This window comes from Arachis stenosperma, chromosome 3, assembly GCF_014773155.1.
Source record: "Arachis stenosperma cultivar V10309 chromosome 3, arast.V10309.gnm1.PFL2, whole genome shotgun sequence".
Taxonomy (NCBI): Eukaryota; Viridiplantae; Streptophyta; class Magnoliopsida; order Fabales; family Fabaceae; genus Arachis; species Arachis stenosperma.
Window position 1 is genome coordinate 36,845,207 of NC_080379.1, and position 16,752 is coordinate 36,861,958.

General features: G+C 41.0%; 1 non-coding gene across 1 annotated transcript; it reads left to right on the forward strand.

The window, feature by feature from the left end:
* Positions 1-3,966: 3,966 nt before the first annotated feature.
* Positions 3,967-4,074, forward strand: LOC130971196 (small nucleolar RNA R71). Its single transcript, XR_009082429.1, has one exon. It is a non-coding gene; the product is annotated as a small nucleolar RNA R71 (small nucleolar RNA).
* Positions 4,075-16,752: the final 12,678 nt, after the last annotated feature.

Genomic DNA, 16,752 nt, shown 5'->3' on the forward strand with positions numbered 1-16,752 from the left:
TTTTCAGATCCTCAGTAACATGTCTCCTTTTTCATCATTCTTTCAAGAGCCAACCTTCATGAACCACAAATTCAAGATACATATGCACTGTTTAAGCATACATTCAGAGAACAAGAGTATTGCCACCACATCAAATTAATTAAACTATTATAAAATTCAGAATTCATGCAATTCTTTCCTTTTCAATTAAGCATGTTTTTATTCAAGAAAGGTGATGGATTCATAGGACATTCATAACTTTAAGGCATAGACACTAAGATACTAATGATCACAAGACACAAACATGGATAAACATAAGCATAAAATCCGAAAAACAGAAGAATAAAGAACAAGGAAATCAAAGAACGGGTCCACCTTAGTGATGGCGGCTCTTTCTTCCTCTTGAAGATCCTATGGAGTGCTTGAGCTCCTCAATGTCTCTTCCTTGTCTTTGTTGCTCCTCCCTCATGATTCTTTGGTCTTCTCTAATTTCATGAAGGATGATGGAGTGTTCTTGATGCTCCACCCTTAGTTGTCCCATGTTGGAACTCAGTTCTCCTAGGGAGGTGTTTAGTTGCTCCCAATAGTTTTGTGGAGGAAAGTGCATCCCTTGAGGAATCTCAGGGATCTCATGATGAGTGGGGTCTCTTGTGTGCTCCATCCTTTTCTTGGTGATGGGCTTGTCCTCATCAATAGGGGTATCTCCTTCTATGTCAACTCCAACTGAATAACAGAGGTGACAAATGAGATGAGGAAAGGCCAGCCTTGCCAAGGTGGAAGACTTGTCCGCCCCTTTATAGAGTTCTTGGGCTATAACCTCATGAACTTCCACTTCTTCTCCAATCATGATGCTATGAATCATGATGGCCCGGTCTAGAGTAACTTCGGACCGGTTGCTAGTGGGAATGATTGAGCGTTGGATGAACTCCAACCATCCTCTAGCCATGGGCTTGAGGTCATGCCTTCTCAATTGAACCGGCTTCCCTCTTGAATCTCTCTTCCATTGTGCGCCCTCTTCACATATGACTGTGAGGACTTGGTCCAACCTTTGATCAAAGTTGACCCTTCTTGTGTAAGGATGTTCATCTCCTTGCATCATAGGCAAGTTGAATGCTAACCTTACATTTCCGGACTAAAATCCAAGTATTTCCCCCGAACCATAGTAAGATAATTCTTTGGATTCGGGTTCATACTTTGATCATGGTTCTTTGTGATCCATGCATTGGCATAGAACTCTTGAACCATCAAGATTCCGACTTGTTGAATGGGGTTGGTAAGTACTTCCCAACCTCTTTCGGATCTCATGGCGGATCTCCGGATATTCACCTTTTTGAGTGAAAAGGGGACCTCGGGGATCACCTTCTTCAAGGCCACAACTTCATAGAAGTGGTCTTGATGCACCCTTGAGATGAATCTATCCATCTCCCATGACTCGGAGGTGGAAGCTTTTGCCTTCCCTTTCCTCTTTTTAGAGGTTTCTCCGGCTTTGGATGCCATAAATGGTTATGGAAAACGAAAAAGCAACGATTTTACCACACCAAACTTAAAAGGTTTGCTCGTCCTCGAGCAAAAGAAGAAAGAAGAGAGTAGAAGAAGAAGAAATGAGGGAGAAAGGGATGGCTTTGTATTCGGCCAAAGAAGGGGAGAAGTGGTGTTTAGGTTGTGTGAAAATGAAGGAGTGAAGAAGGGTATTTATAGGGGAGAGGGGAGATGGTGTTCGGCCATTATGGGTGGGTTTTGGGAGGGAAAGTGGTTTGAATTTGAAGGGTGAGGTTGGTGGGGTTTTATGAAGGATGGATGTGAGTGGTGAAGAGGGGAAGAAGAGAGAGGGTGGTGGTGGGGTAGGTGGGGGTCCTGTGGGGTCCACAGATCCTGTGGTGTCAAGGAAAAGTCATCCCTGCACCCAATGTTGCTCAAAATCACATTTTGAGCCATTTCTGGCGTTAAACGCCGGGCTGGTGCCCATTCCTGGCGTTTAACGCCAGGTTCTTGCCCTTTTCTGGCGTTTAACGCCAGTCTGGTGCCCCTTTCTGGCGTTAAACGCCCAGAATGGTGCCAGACTGGGCGTTAAACGCCCAACTGCTAGCCTCACTGGCGTTTAAACGCCAGTGAATTTTTCCTCCAGGGTGTGCTGTTTTTCTTCCTGTTTTTCATTCTGTTTTTGTTTTTTCAATGGATTTTGTGACTTCTTATGATCATCAACCTACAAAAAACATAAAATAACAAAAGAAAATATATAAAATATAATCATTGGGTTGCCTCCCAATAAGCGCTTCTTTAATGTCAGTAGCTTGACAGATGGCTCTCATGGAGCCTCACAAATGATCAGAGCACTGTGGGAACCTCCCAACACCAAACTTAGAGTTTGAATGTGGGGGTTCAACACCAAACTTAGAGTTTGGTTGTGGCCTCCCAACACCAAACTTAGAGTTTGACTGTGGGGGCTCTGTTTGTCTCTGATTTGAGAGAAGCTCTTCATGCTTCTTCTCCATGGTGACAGAGGGGTATCCTTGAGCCTTAAACACAAAGGATTCTTCATTCACTTGAATGATCAGTTCACCTCCATCAACATCAATCACAGCCTTTGCTGTGGCTAGGAAGGGTCTGCCAAGGATGATGGATTCATCCATGCACTTCCCAGTCTCTAGGACTATGAAATCAGTAGGAATGTAATGGTCTTCAACTTTTACCAAAACATTCTCTACAAGTCCATGAGCTTGTTTTCTTGAGTTGTCTGCCATCTCCAATGAGATTCTTGCAGCTTGTACCTCAAAGATCCCTAGCTTCTCCATTACAGAGAGAGGCATGAGGTTCACACTTGACCCTAAGTCACACAGGGCCTTCTTGAAGGTCATGGTGCCTATGGTACAAGGTATGGAAAACTTCCCAGGATCTTGTCTCTTTTGAGGTAATTTCTGTCTAGACAAGTCATCCAGTTCTTTGGTGAGCAAGGGAGGTTCATCTTCCCAAGTCTCATTTCCAAATAACTTGTCACTTAACTTCATGATTGCTCCAAGGTATTTAGCAACTTGCTCTTCAGTGACATACTCATCCTCTTCAGAGGAGGAATACTCATCAGAGCTCATGAAAGGCAGAAGTAAATCCAATGGAATCTCTATGGTCTCATTTTGAGCCTCAGATTTCCATGGTTCCTCATTGGGGAACTCAGAGGAGGTTGGTGCACGCCCATTGAGGTCTTCCTCAGTGGCGTCCACCTCCTCTCTTTCCTCTCCATATTCGGCCCTGGTTATGGCTTTGCACTCTCCTTTTGGATTTTCTTCTGTATTACTTGGGAGAGTACTAGGAGGGAGTTCAGTAACTTTCTTGCTCAGCTGACCCACTTGTCCTTCCAGATTTCTGATGAATGAAACTTTGAGTGGTTTTGATTAGATCAGAGACCATTGTTGCTAAGTCAGAGGTATTCTGCTTAGAACTCTCTGTCTGTTGCTGAGAAGATGATGGAAAAGGCTTGTTATTGCTAAACCTGTTTCTTCCACCATTATTATTATTGAAACCTTGTTGAGGTCTCTCTTGATTCTTCCATGAGAAATTTGGGTGATTTCTCCATGAAGAATTATAGGTGTTTCCATAGGGTTCTCCTAGGTAATTCACCTCTTCCATTGAAGGGTTCTCAGGATCATAAGCTTCTTCCTCAGATGAAGCTTCCTTAGTACTGCCAGGTGCATTTTGCATTCCAGACAGACTTTGAGAAATCAAATTGACTTGTTGAGTCAATATCTTATTCTGAGCCAAAATGGCATTCAGAGTGTCAATCTCAAGAACTCTTTTCTTCTGACTTGTCCCATTGTTCACAGGATTCCTTTCAGAAGTGTACATGAATTGGTTATTTGCAACCATTTCAATCAGCTCTTGAGCTTCTGTAGGCGTCTTCTTCAAATGAAGAGATCCTCCAGCAGAGCTATCCAGAGACATCTTGGATAGTTCAGAGAGACCATCATAGAAAATACCTATGATGCTCCATTCAGAAAGCATGTCAGAAGGACACTTTCTGATTAATTGTTTGTATCTTTCCCAAGCTTCATAGAGGGATTCTCCATCCTTCTGTCTGAAGGTTTGGACTTCCACTCTAAGCTTACTCCATTTTTGAGGTGGAAAAAACTTTGCCAAGAAGGCATTGACTAGCTTTTCCCAAGAGTCCAGGCTATCCTTAGGTTGTGAGTCCAACCATATTCTAGCTCTGTCTCTTACAGCAAAAGGGAATAGCATCAGTCTGTAGACCTCAGGGTCAACCCTATTAGTCTTGACTGTGTCACAGATTTGCAAGAACTCAGCTAAAAACTGATGAGGATCTTCCATTGGAAGTCCATGGAACTTGCAATTCTGTTGCATTAGAGAAACTATGAGGCTTAAGCTCAAAGTTGTTTGCTCCAATGGCAGGGATAGAGATGCTTCTCCATAGAAGTTGGGAGTAGGTGCAGTAAAGTCACCCAGCACCTTCCTTGCATTGTTGGCATTGTTGTTGTTTTCGGCTGCCATGTGTTCTTCTTCTTTGAAGAATTCGGTCAGGTCCTCTAAAGAGAGTTGTACTTTGGCTTCTCTTAGCTTTCTCTTCAAGGTCCTTTCAGGTTCAGGGTCAGCTTCAACAAGAATGCCTTTGTCTTTGCTTCTGCTCATATGAAAGAGAAGAGAACAAGAAGATGTGGAATCCTCTATGTCACAGTATAGAGATTCCTTAAGGTGTCAGAGGAAACGAAAAATAGAAGAAAAGAAGGTAGAAGAATTCGAACTTGATTAGATAAAGTTCGAATTGTGCATTAGGAAGGAGTAGTACTCCATAAATAGAAGGATGTGGGAAGGAGGGAAGAGGATTTTCGAAAATTAATTAAAAAGATGTTAAAAACATTTTAAAATTTGATTGATAATTTTCGAAAATTGAAAGTGGAAAAGAAATCAAGTGATTTTTGAAAAAGATTTTGAAATTATAAATTAAGAAGATTTGATTGAAAATTATTTTGAAAAAGATGTGGTTAAGAAGATATGATTGGTAAAAAAAAATTTGATTTGAAAACAATTTTAAAAGATTTGATTTTGAAAATTAGTGACTTGCCTAACAAGAAAAGATATGATTCAAACATTAAACCTTCCTCAACAGAAAAGGCATCATATTTGAGATGTTCAATCAAATCATTAATTGTTAGTAAGTATCTTTGAAAAAGGAAAGAAATTGATTTTGAAAAACATTTGATTGAAAAGATACGATTTGAAAAAGATTTGATTTTGAAAAACTTTGAAAACTTGAAAAAAAAATTGATTTGAAAACAAAATTCTTCCCCCTTTGCCATCCTGGCGTTAAACGCCCAGAATGGTATCCATTCTGGCGTTTAACGCCCAAAATGCACCCTTTTTGGGCGTTAAACGCCCAGCCAGGCACCCTGGCTGGCGTTTAAACGCCAGTCTGTCTTCTTCACTGGGCATTTTTGAATGCCCAGCTTTTTCTGTATAATTCCTCTGCAGTATGTTCTGAATCTTCAATTCTTTGTATTATTGACTTGAAAAGACACAAATTAAAAATATTTTTGGATTTTGTTATAATCAAAATGCAACAAGAATCAAATAACAATGCATGCAAGACACCAAACTTAGCAGTTTGTATACTACTGACACTATATGAGACACATAAACACTCAAGCCAAAAGAATTCAAAGATCAGAGTAAGAAATCATCAAGAATTACTTGAAGATCCTTAAGACACATGAATGAATGCATGCAATTGACACCAAACTTAAGATGAGACACTAGACTTAAGCAAGAAACATCAAATATTTTTGGGTTTTTTATGATTTTGTGATTTTTTTGTGTTTTTTTTTTCGAAAATTAAGTGGAAAAAGATATCAAAATTCTTAATGAGAATTCCAGGAATCAGTGCAATGCTAGTCTAAGACTCCGGTCCAGGAATTAGACATGGCTTCACAGCCAGCCAAGCTTTCAAAGAAAGCTTCGGTCCAAAACACTAGACATGGCCAAGGGCCAGCCAAGCCTTAGCAAATCACTGCTCCAAAAGCAAGATTGATGAAAATCAACAAGCTCTTGTGATGATAAGTTGAAACCTCGGTCCAATGAGATTAGACATGGCTTCTCAGCCAGCCAGATTTCAACAAATCATCATGAAACTCTAGAATTTATCTTCAAGAATTTCGAAAAAAAAATACCTAATCTAAGCAACAAGATGAACCTTCAGTTGTCCAAACTGAACAATCCCCGGCAACGGCGCCAAAAACTTGGTGCGCGAAATTGTGAACAATACTTTTCACAACTCTCATAATCCCCGGTCATGAACTCCAAAAACTTGGTAGTTCAATCCCATGGCATTACACAACTTCGCACAACTAACCAGCAAGTGCACTGGGTCGTCCAAGTAATACCTTACGTGAGTAAGGGTCGATCCCACGGAGATTGTTAGTATGAAGCAAGCTATGGTCACCTTGTAAATCTCAGTCAGGCAGACTCAAAGGGGTATAGTAATAAACGAAAATAACATAAAGATAAAGATAGAGATACTTATGTATATCATTGGTGAGAGCTTCAGATAAGCGTATGAAGATGCCTTCCCTTCCGTCTCTCTGCTTTCCTACAGTCTTCATCCAATCCTTCTTACTCCTTTCCATGGCAAGCTTATGCAAGGGTTTCACCGTTGTCAGTGGCTACCTCCCATCCTCTCATTGGAAATGTTCAACGCACCCTGTCATGGCACGGCTATCCATCTGTCGGTTCTCAATCAGGCCGGAATAGAATCCAGTGATTCTTTTGCGTCTGTCACTAACGCCCCGCCTTCAGGAGTTTGAAGCACGTCACAGTCATTCAATCATTGAATCCTACTCAGAATACCACAGACAAGGTTAGACCTTCCGGATTCTCTTGAATGCCGCCATCAGTTCTCGCCTATACCACGAAGACTCTGATCTCACAGAATGGCTGGCTCGTTTGTCAGGCGAGCACTCGGTTGTCAGGCGATCAACCATGCATCGTGTTATCAGGAATCCAAGAGATATTCACTAGAGCTTTGATTGCTTGTAGAACAAGAATGGTTGTCAGTCACCTTGTTCATGAGTGAGAATGATGATGAGTGTCACGGATCATCACCTTCATCAAGTTGAAGAACAAGTTATATCTTGGACAAAGAACAAGCGGAATTGAATAGAAGAACAATAGTAATTGCATTAATACTCGAGGTACAGCAGAGCTCCACACCTTAATCTATGGTGTGTAGAAACTCCACCGTTGAAACTACATAAGCATAAGGTCTAGGCATGGCCGAATGGCCAGCCTCCCAATGATCTAAGATAGCATAAAACGAAGATAGCTACCAAAGTCTGCAGATACAATAGTAAAAGGTCCTACTTATAGATAACTAGTAGCCTAAGGTGTACAAAGATGAGTAAATGACATAAAAATCCACTTCCGGGCCCACTTGGTGTGTGCTTGGGCTGAGCAATGAAGCAATTTCGTGTAGAGACTCTTCTTGGAGTTAAACGCCAGTTTTTATGCCAGTTTGGGCGTTTAACTCCCATTTGGGTGCCAGTTCCAGCGTTTAACGCTGGGATTTCTTGAGGTGACTTTGAACGCCGGTTTGGGCCATCAAATCTTGGGCAAAGTATGGACTATCATATATTGCTGGAAAGCCCAGGATGTCTACTTTCCAACGCCGTTGAGAGCGCGCCAATTGGGCTTCTGTAGCTCCAGAAAATCCACTTCGAGAGGTCAGAATCCAATAGCATCTGCAGTCCTTTTGAGTCTCTGAATCAGATTTTTGCTCAGATCCCTCAATTTCAGCCAGAAAATACCTGAAATCACAGAAAAACACACAAACTCATAGTAAAGTCCAGAAAAGTGAATTTTAACTAAAAACTAATAAAAATATACTAAAAACTAACTAGATCATACTAAAAACATACTAAAAACAATGCCAAAAAGCGTATAAATTATCCGCTCATCACCAGCCAAGCTTTCAAAGAAAGCTTCGGTTCAAAACACTAGACATGGCCAATGGCCAGCCAAGCCTTAGCAGATCATTGCTCCAATAGCAAGATTGATAGAGATCAATAAGCTCTTGTGATGATCAGTTGAAACCTCGGTCCAATAAGATTAGACATGGCTTCTCAGCCAGCCAGATTTCAACAGGTCATCATGAAACTCTAGAACTCATTCTTAAGAATTCTGAAAAATACCTAATCTAAGCAACAAGATGAACCGTCAGTTGTCCATACACGAAACAATCCCGGCAACGGCGCCAAAAACATGGTGCGCGAAATTGTGAACAATACTTTTCACAACTCTCATAATCCCCGGTAATGAACCCCAAAAACTTGGTGTTCAATACCATGGCATAAACACAACTTCGCACAACTAACCAGCAAGTGCACTGGGTCGTCAAAGTAATAAACCTTACGCGAGTAAGGGTCGATCCCACGGAGATTGTTGGTATGAAGCAAGCTATGGTCATCTTGTAAATCTTAGTCAGGCAAACTCAAATGGATATGGTGATATACGAATAAAACATAAAGATAAAGATAGAGATACTTATGTAATTCATTGGTGGGAATTTTAGATAGGCGCATGAAGATGCTGTGTCCCTTCCGTCTCTCTGCTTTCCTGCTGTCTTCATCCAATCCTTCTTACTCCTTTCCATGGCAAGCTTATGCAAGGGTTTCACCGTTGTCAGTGGCTACCTCCCATCCTCTCAGTGGAAATGTTCAACGCACCCTGTCACGGCACGGCTATCCATCTGTCGGTTCTCAATCAGGCCGGAATAGAATCCAGTGATTCTTTTGCGTCTGTCACTAATGCCCCGCCTTCAGGAGTTTGAAGCACGTCACAGTCATTCAATCATTGAATCCTACTCAGAATACCACAGACAAGGTTAGACCTTCCGGATTCTCTTGAATGCCGCCATCAGTTCTAGCCTATACCACGAAGACTCTGATCTCACGGAATGGCTGGCTCGGTTGTCAGGCGAGCGCTCGGTTGTCAGGCGATCAACCATGCATCGTGTATCAAGAATCCAAGAGATATTCACCCAATCTAAGGTAGAACGGAGGTGGTTGTCAGGCACACGTTCATAGGTGAGAATGATGATGAGTGTCACAGATCATCACATTCATCAAGTTGAAGAACAAGTGATATCTTAGAACAAGAACAAGCGGAATTGAATAGAAGAACAATAGTAATTGCATTAATACTCGAGGTACAGCAGAGCTCCACACCTTAATCTATGGTGTGTAGAAACTCCACCGTTGAAAATACATAAGAACAAAGTCTAGGCATGGCCGAATGGCCAGCCTCTCAATGATCTAAGATAGCCTAAGAACAAAGATAGCTACCAAGATATCTAAATACAATAGTAAAAGGTCCTACTTATAGAGAACTAGTAGCCTAAGGTTTACAGAGATGAGTAAATGACATAAAAATCCACTTCCGGGCCCACTTGGTGTGTGCTTGGACTGAGCAATGAAGCATTTTCGTGTAGAGACTCTTCTTGGAGTTAAACGCCAGCTTTTGTGCCAGTTTGGGCGTTTAACTCCCATTTTGGTGCCAGTTCCGGCGTTTAACGCTGGAAATTCTGAAGGTGACTTTAAACGCCGGTTTGGGCCATCAAATATTGGGCAAAGTATGGACTATCATATATTTCTGGAAAGCCCAGGATGTCTACTTTCCAACGCCGTTGAGAGCGCGCCAATTGGGCTTCTATAGCTCCAGAAAATCTACTTCGAGTGCAGGGAGGTCAGAATCCAACAGCATCTGCAGTCCTTTTCAGTCTCTGAATCAGATTTTTGCTCAGGTCCCTCAATTTCAGCCAGAAAATACCTGAAATCACAGAAAAACACACAAACTCATAGTAAAGTCCATAAAAGTGAATTTTAACTAAAAACTAATAAAAATATACTAAAAACTAAACCAAATATACTAAAAACATACTAAAAAAAATGCCAAAAAGCGTACAAATTATCCACTCATCATTAGGCCAGGATGTTATTCCTGTAGGCCCTCCTATCCACTGATGCTCAAAGCCTTGGATCCTTTTTATTATCCTTGCCTTTTGGTTTAAAGGGCTATTGGCTTTTTCTGCTTACTCATTTTTTTTAATTCACTGCTTTTTCTTGCTTCAAGAATCATTTTTATGATTTTTTTCAGATCCTCAGTAACATGTCTCCTTTTTCATCATTCTTTCAAGAGCCAACAATTTTAACATTCATGAACAACAAATTCAAAAGACATATGCACTGTTCAAGTATACATTCAGAAATCAAAAGTATTGCCACCACATCAAAATAATTAATCTGTTATAAAATTCGAAATTCATGCAATTCTTCTCTTTTTCAATTAAGAATATTTTTCATTTAAAAAAGGTGATGGATTCATAGGACATTCATAACTTTAAGGCATAGACACTAAGACACTAATGATCATAAGAAACATAAATAAAACATAAAGCATAATTTTTGAAAAATAGAAAAATAAAGAACAAGGAGATTAAAGAACGGGTCCACCTTAGTGATGGCGGCTTGTTCTTCCTCTTGAAGATCTTATGGAGTGCTTGAGCTCCTCAATGTCTCTTCCTTGCCTTTGTTGCTCCTCTTTCATGATTCTTTGATCTTCTCTAATTTCATGGAGGAGGATGGAATGTTCTTGGTGCTCCACCCTTAGTTGTCCCATGTTGGAACTCAATTCTCCTAGGGAAGTGTTGATTTGCTCCCAATAGTTTTGTGGAGGAAAGTGAATCCCTTGAGGCATCTCAGGGATTTCATGATGAGGAATTTTCTCATGTCCATGAGTGGGATTTCTTGTTTGCTCCATCCTCTTCTTAGTGATGGGCTTGTCCTCATCAATTAGGATGTCTCCCTCTATGTTAATTCCAACTGAATTACAGAGGTGACAAATGAGATGAGGGAAGGCTAACCTTGCCAAGGTAGAGGACTTGTCTGCCACCTTATAAAGTTCTTGGGATATAACCTCATGAACTTCTACTTCCTCTCCAATCATGATGCTATGAATCATGATAGCCTGGTCTATAGTAGCTTCGGACCGGTTGCTAGTGGGAATGATTGAGCGTTGGATAAACTCCAACCATCCCCTAGCCACGGGCTTGAGGTCATGCCTTCTCAGTTGAACCGGCTTCCCTTTTGAATCTCTCTTCCATTGAGCGCCCTCTTCACAAATGTCTATGAGGACTTGGTCCAACCTTTGATCAAAGTTGACCCTTCTAGTGTAGGGGTGTTCATCTCCTTGCATCATGGGCAAGTTGAATGCCAACCTTACATTTTCCGGACTAAAATCTAAGCATTTCCCCCGAACCATTGTAAGCCAATTCTTTGGGTCCGGGTTCACACTTTGATCATGGTTCTTGGTGACCCATGCATTGGCATAGAACTCTTGAACCATTAAGATTCCGACTTGTTGAATGGGGTTGGTAAGAACTTCCCAACCTCTTCTTCGGATCTCATGTCGGATCTCCGGATATTCACTCTTTTTGAGTTTGAAAGGGACCTCGGAGATCACCTTCTTCATGGCCACAACTTCATAGAAGTGGTCTTGATGCACCCTTGAGATGAATCTCTCCATCTCCCATGACTCGGAGGTGGAAGCTTTTGCCTTCCCTTTCCTCTTTCTAGAGGTTTCTCCGGCCTTAGGTGCCATAAATGGTTATAGAAAAACAAAAAACAACGCTTTTACCACACCAAACTTAGAAGGTTTTCTCGTCCTCGAGCAAAAGAGGAAAGAAAAGAGTAGAAGAAGAGGAAATATAGGAGATGGAGGGGCTTTTGTGGTTCGACTGAGGGGGAGAAGTAGTGTTTAGGTTGTGTGAAAATGGAGGAGTGAAGTAGGGTTTATATAGGGGTGGATAGAGGGGTAGGGTTCGGCCATTATGGGTGGGTTTGGGAGGGAAAGTGGTTTAAATTTGGATGGTGGGGTAGGTGAAATTTTATGAAAGATGGATGTGAGTGGTGAAGAGAATGGTGGGATTTGATAGGTGAGGGATTTTTTTTTTTGGGAAGAGGTATTGAGGTGATTGGTGAATGGGTGAAGAAGAGAGAGAGTGGTGGGGTAGGTGGGGATCCTGTGGGGTCCACAGACCCTGAGGTGTCAAGGATAGCTCATCCCTGCACCAAGTGGCGTGTAAAATGCCATTTCTGCCAATCCTGGCATTAAACGCCGGGCTGCTGCCCTTTTTTGGCGTTAAACGCCAGTCTGGTGCCCCTTTCTGGCGTTAAACGCCAGTCTGGTTCCCCTTTCTGGCGTTAAACGCCCAGAATGGTGCCAGACTGGACGTTAAATGCCCATTTGCTGCCCTTACTGGCGTTTAAACGCCAGCAAGCTTTTCCTCCAGGGTGTGCTATTTTTCTTTCTGTTTTTCATTCTGTTTTTGCTTTTTCAATTATTTTTGTGACTTCACATGATCATCAACCTATAGAATACATAAAATAATAATGGAAAATAGATAAATATAACATTGGGTTGCCTCCCAACAAGCGCTTCTTTAATGTCAGTAGCTTGACAGTGGGCCCTCATGGAGCCTCACAGATGTTCAGAGTAATGTTGGAACCTCCCAACACCAAACTTAGAGTTTGAATGTGGGGGTTCAACACCAAACTTAGAATTTGGTTGTGGCCTCCCAACACCAAACTTAGAGTTTGACTGTGGGGGCTCTGTTTGACTATATTTTGAGAGAAGCTCTTCATGCTTCCTTTCCATTGTTACAGAGGAATATTCTTGAGCCTTAAACACAAAGGATTCTTCATTCACTTGAATGATCAATTCTCCTCTGTCAACATCAATCACAGCCTTTGCTGTGGCTAGGAAGGGTCTGCCAAGGATGATGGATTCATTCATGCACTTTCTAGTCTATAGGACTATGAAATCAGCAGGGATGTAATGGTCTTCAACCTTTACCAGAACATCCTCTACAAGTCCATAAGCTTGTTTTCTTGAATTGTTTGCCATCTCTAGTGAGATTCTTGCAGCTTGTACCTCAAAGATCCCTAGCTTCTCCATTATAGAGAGAGGCATGAGGTTTATGCTTGACCCTAGGTCACACAGAGCCTTCTTGAAGGTCATGGTGCCTAATGTACAAGGTATTGAGAACTTCCCAGGGTCCTGTCTTTTTTGAGGTAATCTCTGCCTAGTCAAGTCATCCAGTTCTTTGGTGAGCAAAGGGGTTCGTCCTCCCATGTCTCATTACCAAATAACTTGTCATTTAGCTTCATGATTGCTCCAAGGTACTTAGCAACTTGCTCTTCAGTGACATCTTCGTCCTCATCAGAAGAAGAATACTTATCAGAGCTCATGAATGGCAGAAGTAAATTGGTGCACGAAATTACAATCACACTTTTGCAATTCCGCATAACTAACCAGCAAGTGCACTGGGTCGTCCAAGTAATACCTTACGTGAGTAAGGGTTGATCCCACGGAGATTGTCGGCTTGAAGCAAGCTATGGTTATCTTGTAACTCTTAGTCAGGATATCAATAATTCTCAGGTTTAATTGCGAAAAGTAGAAGAACATGAAATAAATACTTGTTTTGCAGTAATGGAGAACAGGTTGAGGTTTTGGAGATGCTCTATCTTCTGAATCTCTGCTTTCCTACTGTCTTCTTCTTCATACACGCAAGGCTCCTTCCATGGCAAGTTGTATGTAGGGTTTCATCGTTGTCAATGGCTACCTCCCATCCTCTCAGTGAAAATGTTCAACGCGCTTTGTCACAGCACGGCTAATCATCTGTCGGTTCTCAATCAGGTTGGAATAGAATCCAGTGATTCTTTTGCATCTGTCACTAACGCCCAGCCTTCAGGAGTTTAAAGCTCGTCACAGTCATTCAATCCTTGAATCCTACTCAGAATACCACAGACAAGGTTTAGACCTTCCGAATTCTCAAGAATGGCTGCCAAATTATTCTAGCTTATACCACGAAGACTCTGATTAAGGAATCCAAGAGATATCCACTCAATCTAAGGTGGAACGGAGGTGGTTGTCAGGTACACGTTCATAGGTGAGAATGATGATGAGTGTCACAGATCATCACATTCATCAAGTTTAGGAACAAGTGATATCTTAGAATAGAAGCAAGCGTGATTGAATGAAAAATAGTAGTAATTGCATTAATCCATCAAGACACAGCAGAGTTCCTCACCCCCAACCATGGGGTTTAGAGACTCATGCCGTAGAAGGTACAATATGAAATGTGTAAAGTGTCATAAGGTAAAGATACAATGTCAAAAGGTCCTATTAATAGTGAACTAGTAACCTAGGATATACAGAAATGAGTAAATGATGTAAAAATCCACTTCTGGGGTCCACTTGGTGTGTGCTTGGGCTGAGCATTGAAGCTTTCATGTGTAGAGACTTTTCTTGGAGTTAAACGCCAGCTTTTGTGCCAGTTTGGGTGTTTAACTCCAATTTTTGTGCCAGTTCTGGCGTTAAACGCCGCGAATTCTGAAGCTGATTTGCAACGCCAGTTTGGGCCATCAAATCTCGGGCAAAGTATGGACTATTATATATTGCTGGAAAGCCCAAGATGTCTACCTTCCAACGCAATTGAGAACGTGTCAATTAGGCTTCTGTATCTCCAGAAAATCCACTTCGAGAGCAGGGAGGTCAGAATCCAACAGCATCTGCAGTCCTTAGCAGCCTCTGAATCAAATTTTTGCTCAGGTCCCTCAATTTCAGCCAGAAAATACCTGAAATCACAGAAAAATACACAAACTCATAGTAAAGCCCAGAAAAATAAATTTTAACTAAAAACTAATAAAAATATAATAGAAACTAACTAAAACATACTAAAAACACTGCCAAAAAGCGTATAAATTATCCGCTCATCACAACACCAAACTTAAATTGTTGCTTGTCCCCAAGCAACTGAAAATCAAATAAGATAAAAAGAAGAGAATATACTATAGACTCCAAAATATCAATGAAACTTAGCTCCAATTAGATGAGCGGGACTAGTAACTTTTTGCCTCTGAACAGTTTTGGCATCTCACTTTATCCTTTGCAGTTTAGAATGACTGGCATCTATAGGGACTCAGAATTCAGATAGTGTTATTGATTCTCCTAATTAAGTATGATGATTTTTGAACACAGCTACTTTATGAGTCTTGGCTGTGGCCCAAAGCACTCTGTCTTCCAGTATTACCACCGGATACATATATGCCACAGACACATAATTGGGTAAACCTTTTCAGATTGTGACTCAGCTTTGCTAGAGTCCCCAATTAGAGGTGTCCAGGGTTCTTAAGCACACTCTTTTTGCCTTGGATCACTTTTTTTATTTTTTTATTTTTTTATTTTTTTTATTTTTATTTTTTTATTTTTTAAATTCACTGCTTTTTCTTGCTTCAAGAATCAATCTGATAATTTTTCGGATCCTCAATAACATTTTTCCTTTTCCATAATTCTTTCAAGAGCCAACAAGTTTAACATTCTTTAATCAACAAATTCAAAAGACATATGCACTGTTCAAGCATTCATTCAGAAAACAGAAAGTATTGTCACCACATCAAAATAATTCAACTAGTTTCAGAGATGAATTTGAAATCCTGTACTTCTTGTTCTTTTGGGATTAAAGCATTTTTCATTTAAGAGAGGTGATGGATTCATAGGACACTCATAGCTTTAAGACATGAACCTTAAATTTTATTAATCATGAAATAAGAACAAGACTCAAATATAATTATAAGAGAAGACTAAAAAAATAGAAATTTAAATGACTCTAAAATTGATTCCTAATGATAGAGGTTATCATAGAGTTAGGACTCAACAACCTTGATTTTGAGAAGTGGATGCTCCCTCAACTTGTGGGGTGTTTGACCCTTCAAGGGAGAGCTTCTGGCGCTTCAGCTCCTGTAGCTCACGCCCCTGCTTTTCTTGTTCCTTCTGCAGTTTGCAGAGCATGCAGTTTTGATTCTGTTGTTCTTCCTTAATTTGTTCCATAGCTTCTTGCAGCTTGGCAACAGATGCTTCTAGGTGGGCCCAGTAGTCAAATTCAGGAAGTTCAGGGAGGAATTCCTGCGCCCTCCTTTTGATAGAGTTATCTTGCAATTGTCCTTCCATTGACTTCTTGGTGATTGGATGTTCAATTGGAATGAATTCATCTACTCCCATCCTCACCCCAGCATCTTTACATAGTAAAGAGATTAAGCTTGGATAAGCCAGTTTGGCTTCGGTGGAGTTCTTGTTTGCAATTGTGTAAATCTCACAAGCAATTAGATGATGAATCTCCACTACTTTTTCCAGCATAATGCAATGAATCATCACTGCTCTCTTAATAGTGACCTCAGAACGGTTACTAGTGGACAAAATAGAACGCCCAATAAAGTCTAGCCAGCCTCTTGCAACTGGTTTGAGATCTCCCCTCTTGAGTTGGTTTGGGACACCTTTTGAATTGGTCATCCACTTAGTTCCAGGGAGGCATATGTCCTCTAGAACTTGATCTAACCCCTTATCTACTCTCACCATTCTCCTATTAAAGGATTCAGGATCATCTTGTAGTTGAGGCAATTTGAAGACCTCTCTTATTTTATCCAGATGGAAGTAAATAATTCTTCCTCTGACCATGGTTCTGTAGGTATGAAAAGCAGTTCCAGTCATTCTCTGCTTATCTGTCAGCCACAGATTTGAGTAAAATTCATGAACCATGTTTCTTCCGACCTTTGTCTCAGGGTTGGTTAGAACTTTCCATCCTCTGTTTCGAATTTGCTCTTGGATCTCCGGATATTCATCTTCTTTCAGATCGAATCTGACTTCCGAGATCACTGACCTCAG